This window comes from Lepidochelys olivacea (genome assembly GCF_965140295.1).
Source record: "Lepidochelys olivacea isolate rLepOli2 genome assembly, chromosome: 8".
Lineage (NCBI taxonomy): Eukaryota > Metazoa > Chordata > Testudines > Cheloniidae > Lepidochelys > Lepidochelys olivacea.
In genome coordinates this window covers 10,287,732-10,302,464 of record NC_140418.1, presented here as the reverse complement: position 1 = coordinate 10,302,464, position 14,733 = coordinate 10,287,732, and the positions used below count along the sequence as shown (strand labels likewise).

The window sequence follows — 14,733 nt, the reverse complement described above, 5'->3', positions numbered from 1 at the left end:
GTCTCAGAAACTGAAGGTTTACATCCTAAATGTGTGTGGAGGTTTGGTGGAGAAGTATTCATGGTCATAGTGCTGTGGTGAGGTCCCTGATCTGAGAGATGCTGTATTTGTATACATATTCTTAGTTCTTTTATACTCAAATGCAAGCCCTTTTAAGCCAGCCTTATTTTTATTCTAAGCCAAGGTCTTCATTAAACACTTTATTAGTGACTTAACTTCAGTACTTTAGGTAGGCCCCAGCACCTCCCCCATTTCTCTGCACACGATGCTGTTCTAGTCTGAACAATTCCTCTTACATTTTTATCACTTTATGTTGCCAGGTCCAGAATTAGATCCCATAGACTCAAGGCTTTCCTGTGAAATTTATCACTAGGTGTTTCAAAGGTTTCTTCTGCCAAAGATGAATTGAAAAATCTGCAGCAGAATACACTACCCATTTGCTAAGTAAGACCATCCTGGTTGGATGCATATTCCCATTTCCCAGAAAAGAGAGAGAAGCCCAGAAGTGGCTAGAAATGTCTTAATGTGCAGAGGAATTTTGAATCACTTCTTGAGATTAATGCATACTTTGGAGACAAGTTACCATTGGGAAATTGCTATTCACAGCAAGACCAGAGGTGTAAAATATTTTCTCCCTGTCTTACATAAATAAATAAATAAAGTGTGTAATTTGCTGACACAAACTATTTGCTTAAAATGGGCAATAGGCCTTGGGGAGACGTTTATGATCCAGGCTAGATTAACTTTAGGAAGCAGCAGCTGGTGCTTTCAAACTGCTCGATGTTGGAATGATCTTCTGTAGCAGGAGGGTAGAATGAAGCAAACAAGTGCAGCTGCCTCTTTCTAGAGCTAATTTTAAAAGAGCAATGAGGTAGTAATTACCATCCTTCCCTAATGCTCTTTATGAAGGTAAGAGGTTTAATGATCGGTCTAGGGTGGAAAAGAAAATCAGTAAACGGGCTGCAAACCAGTGTTAATAAAGTCTGTTGCCCCAGTTTTTGTCATGGTACTTAAGAACCTCAGACCTTCTTGGTTCCAGTGGGAGTTAAGGGTGCTCGTTACCTCACAGGAGGTGTCCTGTACATCTCAGAATGAGGTCCTGTTTTTATTCTTCTCCAGAGGAATAGCTGTGTCTGTGGTTTAATGATTGCTGTGCAGCAGGCTTTCCTGTTTCATTTACCATGTACACTTCCCAGGGCTCGGGGGGGAGAGCAAAACAAGCTTCAAATCAGTGTTGCGGTTCTCCAAATGTGTGAATGACGCAGGCTGAGGAGGATTTTCTGTGCAGTTTTTTTCAGTCAACATCTCATTTCTACTAGATACAGACAAATAACTGATAAGTGTAATTCATCTGACAAAACATAAATATTTATGCACACATTTAGATAATGGCCCTACTATTTATAAATACGAGGACCCTGTGAAAGCTGCTTTTAGACAAGTTAGCGAAATATCTATAGGAAGTGCCTCTGCATTACAGACAGCCGTTTTCATTAACTCTTTGGAGATGCTAAGTGTTAGGGAATAACTAAACCAAAAAAGTAACAATAGGAGGAAATTGGTTAGCTTGGTGGGTGCCTCACTGCATGCATTTGAAGTCCTGAGGAGGCAAAAGGCAACGGGATTATTTGTTTACTTAGTTAATTTAAAGATGGGTGCGTTGAAGTCACATGTATGCGTTAATTTGGTCTTAGCTTTGTAAGCTTGCAGTCATCCTGGTGAAGGGGGATATGACTCAGTGTGTGTTACTTACTGAATTAGCCATACTGCTTCCTGCAACACCTGGGAATGTATTGGTCTTAGAGGTGATTCCCATCCTTGGTCTTTTCTGGTCTGACTAATAGGAGGTTGGATTAGAACCTCTTCTGGTTCAGGGTTTAGTTTTGTAAATCAAAACCTAGCTGACAAGATTTCTGAAAAGTTCTGCCAGAATCGTATTTTTTTGTTGTCTCTTTCAATATTTCATCTAGATGGATAATGAAATAGCTGGCAATTTCCATATCCTCCTTTTAGAAGTGGGGATAAATTCATTCTGTCACAATATATTTGTTCTTTCCTGAGATGGTTTCATTATGCACTGTGTGACTGAAAATTGTGTGCTCTCCAGGGAAAAGATCAAAGGAACTGCCTTAAATCCAGTTAATGTACAAATACAATTTTTACTTTCAGGCTCAATTCTCCTATGTATTCTGTGTCCTTGGGTTAAATGTTGATGAAAGTGGGTGGGAACCTCTAAGAATATTTGTCAGAAATTGGATAAAGAGGCTTTAGTGAGAGTTAATGTCAGCTTCTTAAACTAGCACTTTTTTGCTATACCCTTTGAGTACTTAATTTAACATACGGTTATACAGTAGATTGACTTTGATGATGATAGAATCCATCTGAGTTGGCTACATTTGACACATAGTGAATAATAAAAAAATTTTTCTCTCTTGTTAGCGCAAAAAAAAAAAAGTATTATGTGAGATACTGTGAAAGGGCTTTAAATCATTTTAAAATGAGTTTCATCTCATCTCTTGATCACCCAGAACAGAGTAGTAAAAATCCAATAGAGAACTAACGCAAGAGCCTTGCAGTGTATACTTGCTTACCTACATGTCTCCGCTTATTATTGTTATTATGTATTATATGTATTATGGTAATGCCTAGCAGCCTCCGTCCAGGACCCCATTGTGCTAGGTGCTGTACTAATACAACAAAAGATGGCCCTGTCCCAAAGAGCTTGCAATTTAAGTAAATTTAAGGATGCTAAAAATTGTCATACAAACATGAATTTTTCTGTGTGTCGGAGGCAGGAACAATTTATTTGTCTTACTTGTATCTGCCCTGGGCAGATACTAGGTTTTTGCAAGGAAGAAACCTCAGAAACAGGAGGGAATCTGCCCAGAGGGGCTGACCCTGAGTCTAGTGAGATCAGTGCTCAGAGCTCCCACAGAATTCATTTGTCCAGGATTAGTCCAAGAGAGAGCAGTTCCAGGCACCCAGAAGAGTGTTCTGTAATGTACTGTTGGACAGGGTAGTCATAGTTGAAAAACTGCATACTGAGCAAGCAGGCTTTAGACTGAAAAGATTGTGTATAGATCACATCTTTACCCTGAGATGACTGATTGATTGAGAAAGGGCTTGTTTACCAGAGAAGATTGGTCTTGGGCTTTGTAGATTTCACCAAAGCTTTTGATTGCATTCATAGAGTTTTGTTATGGAAGCTCTTGCAACAATATGGGCTTTCCAGAAAGATAGTGTCCCTCTCTAAGATGCTGTATGAAGGTTCAAAATGCTGTGTAAGGACAGAAAGTGGAGAGACTGACTGGCTTGACCTAGCCACTGGAGGGTGACATGGGAGCTTATCACCTCTGCTTTTCTACATTGTGATAGATTGTGATGCAAAAAGCAACATCAAAGGAAGATACAGGACTTAAAAGGAATAGGTGAACACTTCAAGATCTTGACTTTGCAGGTGACATTTTTGTGTTGGACCCATATGATGATTCTGTGAAAAAGACCATTACCAATGTCATGCGTGAGACCGTCAAAGCAGGATTAAGAATCATCCAAAAGAAAATAAGTCATGATTATTGAAAGAGGAGTCAGCAATGAAGGTGCATATGTAATCAATAGTGAAGAATATTAGAACATAGTTAGCATAAGAATGGCCATGGTGGGTCAGACCAATGGTCCATCTAGCCCAGTATCCCGTCTTCCAGTAATGGTCGGTGCTCTTCAGAGGGGAATGAACAGAACAGGGCAGTTATGGAGTGATCCATCCCCTGTCATCCAGGCCCAACAGAGGGTAATCGGAGCTTTAAGGACACCCAGAGCATGGGGTTGAATCCCTGACCGTCTTGTCTAATATCCTTTGATGGACCTATGCTCCATTAACTTGTCTAATTCTTTTTTGAACCCAGTTATACTTTTGGCCTTCACAGTATCCCATGGCAGTGGGTTCCACAGTTTCATTATGCATTATGTGAATTACTTCCTTATGTTTGTTTTAAACCTGCTGCCTATTAATTTCATTGGGTGATGCCTGGTTTTGTGTTATGTGATGGAGTAAATAAACTTCCGTCTTCACTTTCTCCACACCATTCATGATTTTGTAAACCTCTCTCACATCTCTCTTAGTTATCTCTTTTCTAAGATGAACAGAACCAGTCTCTTTAATTTCTCCTCAGATGGAAGCTGTTCATTACCCCTAATCATTTTTGTTGCCCCTTTCTGTACCTTTTCCAATTCTAACATTTTTTAAAAATTGTATGATTTATATAGAGGCAATACGATATTTACTGTCTTATTGTCTATCCCTTTCTTAGTGGTTCCTAACATTGTTAGCTTTTTTTGACTGCTGCTGCACATTGAGCAGATGTTTTCAGAGACCTATCCACAATGACACCAAGATCTCTTTCTTGAGTGGTAACAGTTTATTGAGACCTCATCATTTCGTATGCATAGTTGGGATTATGGTTTCCAGTGTGCATTACTTTTCATTTATCAACACTGAATTTCATCAGACATTTTGTTGCCCAGTCACCCAGTTTTGTAAGATCCCTTTGTAGTGCTTCACAGTCTGTGTTGGACTTAACTATCCTGAGTAATTTTGTACCATCTGCGAATTTTGCACCTCACTGTTTTACCCCTTTTTTCAAATAATTTATAAATAAGTTGAACAGCTCTGGTCCCAGTACAGCTCTTTGGGGGCACCACAATTTACCTCTCTCCCTTCTGAAAACTGACCATTTATTCCTACCCTTTGTTTCCTCTCTTTTAACCAGTTACTTATCCATAAGAGGACCTCCCTTCTTATCCCATGACTTCTTATTTTGCTTAAGACCCTTTGATGAGAGACCTTGTCAAAGGTTTTTTGAAAGTCCAAGTATGCTTTATCTACTGGATCACCCTTGTCCATGTTTGTTGACACCCTCAAAGAATTCTAATAGACTGGTGAGGCATGATTTCTCTTTATACAAGCTGTGTTGACTCTTCCCCAACACATTGTGTTCATCTGTGTGTCTGATGATTCAGTTCTTTACTATAGTTTCACTAATTTGCCTGGTACTGAAGTTAGGTTTACTGGTCTATAATTGCCAGGATCGCTTCCGGAGCCTTTTAAAAAAATTGATGTCACATTAGCTATCCTCCAGTCATTTAGTATTGAAGCTGATTTAAATGATAGGTTACAAACCACAGTTAATAGTTCTGCAGTTTCACATTTGAGTTCCTTCAGAACTCTTGGGTAAACACCATCTGGTCCTGGTGACTTATTACTGTTTCACTTATTGATTTGTTCCAAAATCTCATCTATTGATACCTCAGCCAGGCAAGGTTCCTCAGATGTGTCACCTAAAAAGAATGGCTCAGGTGTGGGCACCTCCCTCACATCCTCTGCAGTGAAGACTGATACAAAGAATTCATTTAGCTTCCCCGCAGTGGCTTTATTGATGTTTCCTGTGTCCCCAGATGATCTATAATTGCTGAAAGGATGGACAGAGGGATGCCTTTGCATCCATATTTTTGCGCTCTTCTTGTGACTAAAATGACCCAGTCCCTTCTTCTTTCCTTCACATTTCCTAAACTCTTCCACAAGAGCTGAGCCAAAAGTGCTAGAAATTTTAACATTTTAAATTTTTCTTTCTTCCGTGTCTCTCTCATTATTGCTAATCCCAAAAGCTCACAAATCATGAGACTGGCCTAAAAAACATTAATTGTTTTTTTCTTTTCTTTTTAAATTAAATGTTGGGTTCTTGTCATTTGCCTTCTGCTTTCTGAGCCATTAGGACGCACTTGGGTAACATTTTCAAACTTTTCTTCATAGCCATGAAGGCTACAAACTTTTCTTTTTAAATAAAAACTGGTATTCTCCTCTAAATCCAAGACTCCAGGAGATGGAGCTTAGAGGAGAACACCAACTATCTTGACAGTAGCTCCTTCTGTCTTTCTTGCTATACATTCTGAATCCCACATTGATCTATGCATGTAGGGGTCCAGCAGACATGGATTTCTCCGCTTCCATTCAATGGATTCTGTAGCACCCACACCCAGGACCTGCCATCTTTGCTTGTCCAAAGTCCCTCCCTGGGGGAAGGGAAAGAAACTGGAAGGGCTTGGGGCAAAGCTAGTGGGGATGAAAAATGTCTCCCCCTCCAGGCTCACAGACCAGGAAAATGTAATAGAGCCCCAGGGGTCTCATAAATTCCTCAGGCTCGGGAGACCTTAGGAGTGCAGTTCCAAAGGGAAAGGAGGAGTCAGACATACTATCCATCTTCCAGGTGTGGGGCAGGTTGCGCAGGTTTACCGTGGGGACAACCCCCACTCTCACAATGGGATGCTATAGGGAAATCTTCACCTGGAAATCCTCACAGAGCTTTCCGTGCAAAAGACTTCCTCCTCAGCTGGCCGTAGGGCATGAGGTGGGTTAGCCATGGTGAACAAAAAGCAGGTCAGAGGCTAAATCATTCTCTGTGGCTTTAAAAGACTTTTACCGTGATCATTGACATCTTGCACTTTTTTTTCTTGTGTAGTCAAGAGTTGGTGAACATTTAGATGTAATAATGAAGACAATGTCGCAGAAGCTGCATTTCATTTCTGGTTGTACAAGGTCTTTTGTCAGGCTCTTAGTGTAAGGAAAGATAAATTTTGTAAACTGTGAGTGAGCCTCTAGAGTTCTGTCAGTAAATGTCACGTGTGTTTGGTTGGCTTATGCATGTTGAGGAACAACGTATTATTTTCACTTCCACAGTAACTGCATATTTTTGCCACAAGGCAAGATACACAGGACCAATTTTTCAAAGGCAGCCTCTGCATTCATATACCTGAGATTTTGACTCTCTAAAATATGCTGTAGCTTTAGGCTTTGGTAGTGTGGATGCAACATTTAGTGTTTTACTGGGCTCTCAATTATCCTGCTACTATTAGATGTTGACCTCAAACATCATAAACAGAAACTGTAACTTAGGGTCCAGTTCTAATTTATTCTTATTCACATTGACTGGTACCTTACGGTACAAGTAGTGCCCCTGAAGTTAATGGGACTACCCACAGTGAGTACCTCAATGTGACTGTGAGTAAGGGTGACCCTCTGGTTTTTATTGTGTTGCTGTATAACACTTTCATATAACTGAATATGCACTCACTAGCTGGTCAGATAGGTCCCTGTGCAGAGATCCTACACAAGATCCATCTGAGTTCCACTGAGAACCTTATTACAGGATTTTAGTGATGCACAGGTCCTTGGGCAGGCCCTTTGAACGGAGTTGAATTTTACTCTAACATACTTAAAGGATTGACTTAGTGTCCAGATCCGTAAGCAAAACTCCTATTAGTGATTATTTTATGCATAGCAGGGTACTTTTAATGTGGTAAAAGCAAACATGAGCACAGACTTCGAGGAAGGTATTGTCGTCTTGCAGAAATATTGCTGTAGGAAAAAAAAATCTGTTGTAGGTTCATGGCCTCAGGGTTCTGTTCTCATTAAACAATGGAAACATGCTCAGTTTTGCCTTTCCTATTGAATCTATCAATAGTCAAATGTATTTTAACTTGTTAAGGTGTTGAATGAAAACCGTTTTTTAAAAAAATCTATTAGCTATGGTGCAGGGGGAGGAGGGAAAACAACCCATGCCTTTGTTTTTTCAGCCAAAAGGAAATGGTTCTTTGGTTTCCGATCTTTTTTGGGACAAATAACTTGTTTGCAAATGGTCATTAGGCCAGCTGACAAAATAACTAAATTCTGACTAGCAAAGGATGCTAGTAGCTTGTCAAAAAAGTAAAATATACAGATGTCATTTGAAGGTTCAGGTCTCCTGAACCTAGTGATTATACTTTTAAAATTTGCTGGGGGGTGGGAGGGGAGACCAAAGTGGAAAATGTTAACATTCTTTTGTATTGTTTGAGTTCATTCTTTTATTTATTTATTTTTTCTCATTTATAATGCTTACGTACGCAGGAAGTTGAGGTAGGTTTTTTTACTTTCAAATTGCAAATAGCCACAGAATGAATAATAGAATTTGTAACAGTACAATGTATATTATATTCTAAACTGTCAATCTCCGTTATTAATGTGTTTTAGCTCCCAGGTTACTTCCCCCCCAATTATACACCCAGTAGATTCAATTTATCAAATGCACATGAATGGTATGGTTGCTTTCTTTACTCATTAATTACAGTGCAAGCCTGATTCAGTCATTACCTATGTTTTCATGCTAAATTATTCATATAAAGAGTATTTTTTTAAAATCATGACTCCTCTCAGAAGTGCTGAGATATATTTAGCAAAGGCTGTTTTAAAAACAGAAAATTGTGACTTATTTATAATTGCTTCATTCAGTTTGTAATAGGCTTATATTAAAATTACTTTTAAATTGTTGTTTAATATAATTGTAGTAAAGAGGTTATAATAAGGATGACTCCAAATATTATGGGACTGAGCCATGTTCTCCACATCCTTTACTTCCTGATTAGTCGGTGAGAGTTCCTAGCCCCCTCCCCCATACTCTGTTGTGATGTGCATAAATAAAGCAGGTGCGTTTCCAGTTGTGGCTAGACTTATTTTTGTTGCAGTGAGCAGTCTCTTGACAAGATCAGTCCCTTTACAAGAAGAATAAATTAAAAATCACTGAAGAAACAGGAAGCTGATATCTTGTCTATCTGCTCAGTAGAGCTGGTCAAGAAATATTGATGGAAAATGGAGGGGGAAATATTCCATGAAACTTTGCATGGAAATATATCCATTTTCTTATCCGCTATTCTGCTGACTTCAGGCTGAATTCTGCCCTGACCAACACAGAAAGGGGAAGCAGATCTATCCGCAGTTGCACACATCCTGGCAGACAGGACAAATTTCTATGTGGTAGTCTAAGGGTATGGCTACAGTGCAGTTAGACACCCGTGGCTGGCCTGTGCCAGCTGACTCAGGCTCACAGAGCTTGAGCTCACAGGGCTGTTTAATTGTAGTGCAGACATTTGGTTTCAGGCTGCAACCCAAGTTCTGGGACCCTCCCACCTCTCAGGGTCCTAGACCCTGGGCTGCATCCCAAGTCTGAACTCCTACACGACCATTAAACAGCCCCCTAGCCCGAGCCCTGTGAGCCTGGGTCAGCTGGCACGAGGGCCAGCTGCAGGTTCTTAATTGCAGTGTAGACATATGTAATGGACCCATAGTATGGTGCATCACATTGCTTCTTTGAAAAGCTGCAGCAAAAGGTAGTGTAAGCAAGGCTGCCAAGTGTTATGCAGTGGGTATGACTTTGCATTTGGCATTCCTGTTATGCATTCCTACATCGCTGCTGGAATCTTAGCCATCCACCAGGGCTTCAAAGACTTGGCAACAGTCTTTGCTTGAATTATACCTATTAGTCACCAGGAGCACTGCAAGAAGACTTTTCCCTCTGCTCTTAATGCCCCTGCCAATGCCTAGCTAGGGTGAAGAGGGACGAGCAGGCAACATTTGGGAAATGGGAGCAGGCAGTGGAGGTAGGGACAGAAGGACAGTAATAGAAAGGATGGCCCTTTGTTTCAGTGACAGTCCCTGGCAGGATTATGGATATCCCACCAGATTGTGTCTAGGAATCCTGGGGGAGGAGATGCAGGAGTGGGAGCCGGGATCCCTTAAAAGGTTGCAGTGGATACTTGCTCCAGCTCTGGTCCCTCTTCATTTTGAGGGTATGTCTACATTTAAACTGGGAGGTGTGACTACCAGTTTGCATAGACATACCTGCACGAGCTCTGCTTAAACTAGAGCCTAAGAACCGCAGCGTGGACGCTGCAGTGCTGGTGGCTAGATGCCCCAGGTACAGTCCTGCCTGCCCACCTGGGTGTGTATTTGGGCTGCCAGCCCAAGCACCTCCCACGCGGCCATGGGCACGCTTGCTAGCTTAAGCAGAACTATTGGAGGCACATCTTCGCACGCTTAGAATTACACCTCCCAGCTCCAGGGTAGACAGACCGTTAGTGCCAAAGCAGAAGAGCCTCCTGCTTTGGGATATCGAACACTGCCGTCGATACGGTACATCTGTGCGTCTTGCCTGCCAGGAGCACAAACACCAGAGAGCCTGCCTGCGGGGGGGGGTTCAACAAAAATATTCTGTGAACTTTAATTTTTTTTTTTTTTTTAGGATGGATAACTGCATTTTTGAGTAAACAGAATTTTTCATGAAAAGCATCTGGCAGAAATGTTCAGGGTTTTGTTGAAAAACCTGAAGTTATTGGAGGTTTTGTTAAAATCTAAAGTATTTTAGCCAAAAAGTGAAATATTTTGATTAGGATATTCCACTACGATACGATGCCTCATGGCTGTTGTTGCGTAATTTCCTCGTTCTCCCATTCCTGTCTGTGGGCTGAACTCCCTGGTCAGACGACATCTCCCATGATGCAGATTGGCAGAGACTCACATAAATGAAACACCCTTCCCTTGTCATGAGGGAGACTGTAGTGCATCATGGGAGATGTAGTCTGACCAGGGTACTCGACATATAGAGAAGAATGAGAGCCTGAGGCACCCAAAATTCAGCTCCCATAAGGTACCACAGCAGTATTGCTGAATTGAAATATTTCATATTGTGTTGAATATGGAGTTCTTGTGATTTTTTCCATTTTAATCTAAATTTTCCTCTTTAAAATGTACAAGACCTTGTTTTAAGAAAAGGTAAAATGATGATAGGTTGTCCCTTAAGGTTGCTGCAGACAGTAACTTGTGTGGTTCTGGCAATGCATGTAATGGCAGACCTGATAGTGAGTTCAAAGGTATGTGTATAAAGATTCAAGTGTAACCCACTGGTCAGTGTGTGTTGTGTCCCCCTCTGTGTCTGAGCCGCAATTCTGTTGCAGACCTCAGTTACAGGTAAGGTTGCCACCTGTCCAGATTTTCCAAGGATTTCTCTTTTGAGATAGCTGTCTTGGGAAAATCTGTAAGACGGCTCAGTATACACTGCTAACTGTCCAATTTTATGGGCTCAGGATCATCCCAGATATCCTGGGTTTTTTGCACCTCAGGGCTGGGAACCCTAGCTACAGAGCTCAGATTTTTAGTGTAAGATACAGAGACTTGCACTTTCTGGAGATCACCTGTTAAGCCCCTGATGTTGACTGAGATGGCGATGGTCAAACTAGGCCTATATTCCATTCAGCAACAAAGAGGGTGTTTAGGGATAAAAATAATGAACATGTATAATGCACTGTTAAACCTATTACAAGCTTCTGCAGGTTACACAGCTGCATGGAATCATGGGCAGGGCTTGATCAGGCTTTTCTAGTCCTGTGGAGAAGTGTAGGTCTCATTAAAAACTCCACTGGTACTGTACAGTTGTGCAGAAATTGATCCTCATACACTGGAAGAACTAGCCACATATGTTACTACCGATCCTAATTAAAAAAGCTGAAACTGCATGTGTTTCTGTGCAGCAGTTCTGATATTTTGTTTCATTATTTTGTGTTTAGAATTAATTTTTTAGCCAATCTTATTGCCAGTTATATTTTTATTTTATCACCTTCAATGGCAGACTGTGCCACAACTTGCCGTAGAGAACTGTCACCTACATTTCTGCACGTTTTGATGCCTCTTCACACAGAGAGGCATTAAATGACCTAATATCAGTGTACTGGACTGAGTTGTAGGAAGTAGCAGTAATAAGGGAGCCGCTTGAAAGACCCGTTTACAGTGAGAGCTATATTAAGAGCATCTTGTAGTTCTAAAAATATGGTTTCAAAAATCGTATATCAAATTAGTTTAGGGTGAATTTCACCCCTCTGCAGAGAACCAACACAGAGTCAACACATCACTTAAATCATCATCTTAGGTAGGACTTAAATATGACAAACTTTTTTCTCGGCCTTCTGTACAGAAATGAATGGGTAATTTCACCCTTAATATACCAATCAGCTCCTGGCTCGGCCAGAAATGAATGTCATCGGATTGAAACTTAGTGTTATGGGTTTTTATTTTTGTTTTGTTTTGTATTGCTTTGCTTCACAGTTGAGCAGTTGTCTCTCTGAAGCTGCGTGTACTAATTATTTACTCTTTTGTAAGCCATTAAAGCTTTTATTAAAAACAAAACAAAAACCACACCAACAAAACTCAAACTTTCTTCCCTTTTGTAGGGTTTTTTTGTTGTGTATTTTCCTATGATATTTTGGCATGAAGTCTGGTCATAAATGTTCTAAAACAAAATTATTTCAGCTTCTTTTTGCTCTTTTTTAAAAAAGGACAAATAGGATTAGAAGATGGACTAGACAAAGGTTTAAAAAATTCTATATTTTGCACCTTATTAAGCACAAGGTGTGTTTGCAGTAAAATGTTCATTTAACACTGAAATTAAGCTAAAACCCTTTTCAAATGCCTGCACATCAGGTTTATCCTCTACTCCTGATTTCAGAACTAGTTCCATATGCCAGCAGCATAAGAAATCTTTTGTGGGCTATGAATTATTAAACAGTTTCTGTTGCTTTAAAAAAAATAGCAAAATGAACACTTAAAAAATTGTAAGTAGTAAAAAGAGAATATTCTGCTACCAGAAGAAAGGACTCGGTTTAAAAAAGTCTCATTAATCAGAAGTGATTAATGCTTGGTAAATCCAGCAGCAAAGCATAATCAATTACAAAACATTGTATGAAAATAAGATTTTCAGCATAACAAAGCTAAAGAATTCAAAGGCAAGGCTGAGTCTCCATTCTTGGTGCCAGATCCTGTCCTTTTGAAGAAAAAGCCTAGAACGCTTTTGATGCCTATAAAATAAATTATAAATAATCATCTTTGCTGAAGCTGCTACTGGGTATCATAACTATCCTTGGTCTTTACAGGCTTTGGGCCAGAGTTGCTTACCCATATGTGGGTGTGCAAATGGGATGGCACAGGAAGCCCTATTCCACTCTCCAATGATATAGTCAATGTAAGAGCCAGGCAGAATTGCATCCCCAGTGCTCGCTGAACACAGGAGGCCCCCATCCATCCTCCTCTAAGCGTATAAGGTGCCCCCAAAGGAGGCTATAGTCCTACAACCACTCAATGCCAGGTCATAGAGTGAGGCCAGCATGCAAAGTGAGCCGGTTGCAAAGGGTGAGAAAGGCACAAAGAATAATATGCAATAATTATAATCGCATATAAATCTATTGTGCACCTTCACTTCAAATCCTTTGTTCAGTTTTGATCACTTCTGCTCAAGAAGGCTATGTGAGAGGTATATGGAATACAGCAACTCCTCACTTAAAGTCATCCCGGTTAACGTTGTTTCATTGTTACATTGCTGATCAGTTAGGGAACATGCTCGTTTAAAGTTGTGCAATGCTCCACTCTTACGTTGTTTGGCTGCCTGCTTTCTCCACAGCTGGCAGCCTTCCTATGCCCCCCCCACGCCCAGTGGCTCCCGCCCACCGGCAGACCCCTTGTATCAGTGCCTACCCCCTCCTCCCCCTGCCTCCTGCCCACGGCAATCAGCTGGCTTGCGGCATTCTGGAGGGAGGGGGGAGGAGCAAGGACTTGGCACGCAGGCTCCCCCTCCCTCCCCTGCCTCCGGAATGCCGCAAGCCAGCTGATTGCCTCAGGCAGGAGGCGGGGGGGAAAAAGGGGGAGCCTGTGCGCCAAGTCCTCACTCCTCCCCCCTCCCTCCAAAATGCCGCAAGCCAGCTGATTGCCCCAGGCAGGAGGGCGGGGGGAGGAGTGAGGTCTCGGCGCGCCTCCCGGCTCCCTCTCCTGCCTCCTGCCCGTGGCAATCAGCTGGCTGGCAGCGTTTAGAAGGGAGGGAAGGGAGGGGGGAGGAGTGAGGACGCAGCATGCAAAGTAAAGGGGGAGGAGGTAGTGGGGAGAAGAGGTGGGTCAAGGATGGGGGCTTAGGGGAAAGGGGGGAGTGGGCAGGCTGAGGGTTGAGGCCTCCCCCCCCACACCTGGTGCTTGCAGAGTAGGGGAAGCTGCTGCGCAACATGCTTCTCCTAGCCTACAACACCTTCACCCTCCTTGCCTGCCTCATCTCCAGTGCCAGGGGGCTGTGCCTGTGTAGGGTCAGGCAGGGGCATCTCCTCTGTTTAAAACTTATACCTGTATTAAATTGCTTGTTTAAAATTGTTTAAAATGTATAGAATGCCTTTTGTCCGGCAAAAAGAAATTTCCCTGGAACCTAACCCCCGCTATTTACATTAATTCTTATGGGGAAATTGGATTCGCTTAACATAGTTTCACTTAGTTGAATTTTTCAGGAACAGAACTACAATGTTAAGTGTGGAGTTACTGTATACCGAAACCAAATAAAGGGGCTTGTGTTTGAATCTACATACTTCAGGGCCTAAGCTGATGGCGTGCTGGAGCGATATAAAATTACCCAACGTATAAACATTTGCTCGGAGTATAAAATTCACTTTAGGCAGAGGCATGAAAGGGGTTTTCTATGCTTTCGGCTAGAAGGTTTGTATACACTTATTTTTGAAAACAGGGTATTTATTGTCTAGATACACTAGTGGCTTCTGATAAGTTATTTCCTATGTTTTCTGCTGTAAATTAAGTGAGAATCTGAGTTACAAAACAAAGCTGTAAGTCACATTGTAGAATAACGTTTTCAGAGCTGAGTTACAAACTCCTATCCTAATGGGAACATGGACAAATATAGCTCAATTACATCATTGCTACTTTGTGTTTGCTAGAACTGAAGTGCAGAGTTTAAGGTCAAATCGTGATGTACTACACCACGGTAAATCTGGAGCAGTTGCACTAAGATCAGTGGAATTATTCTGGATTTACACTGGTGTATGGTAATGGGA

At 41.4% G+C, this 14,733-nt stretch overlaps 1 protein-coding gene across 1 annotated transcript in view; it reads left to right on the top strand.

The window, feature by feature from the left end:
* The window catches only part of SPOCK1 (SPARC (osteonectin), cwcv and kazal like domains proteoglycan 1), a 466,220-nt gene that overhangs the window by 164,692 nt on the left and 286,795 nt on the right, over positions 1-14,733 (top strand). The window lies entirely within an intron of this gene.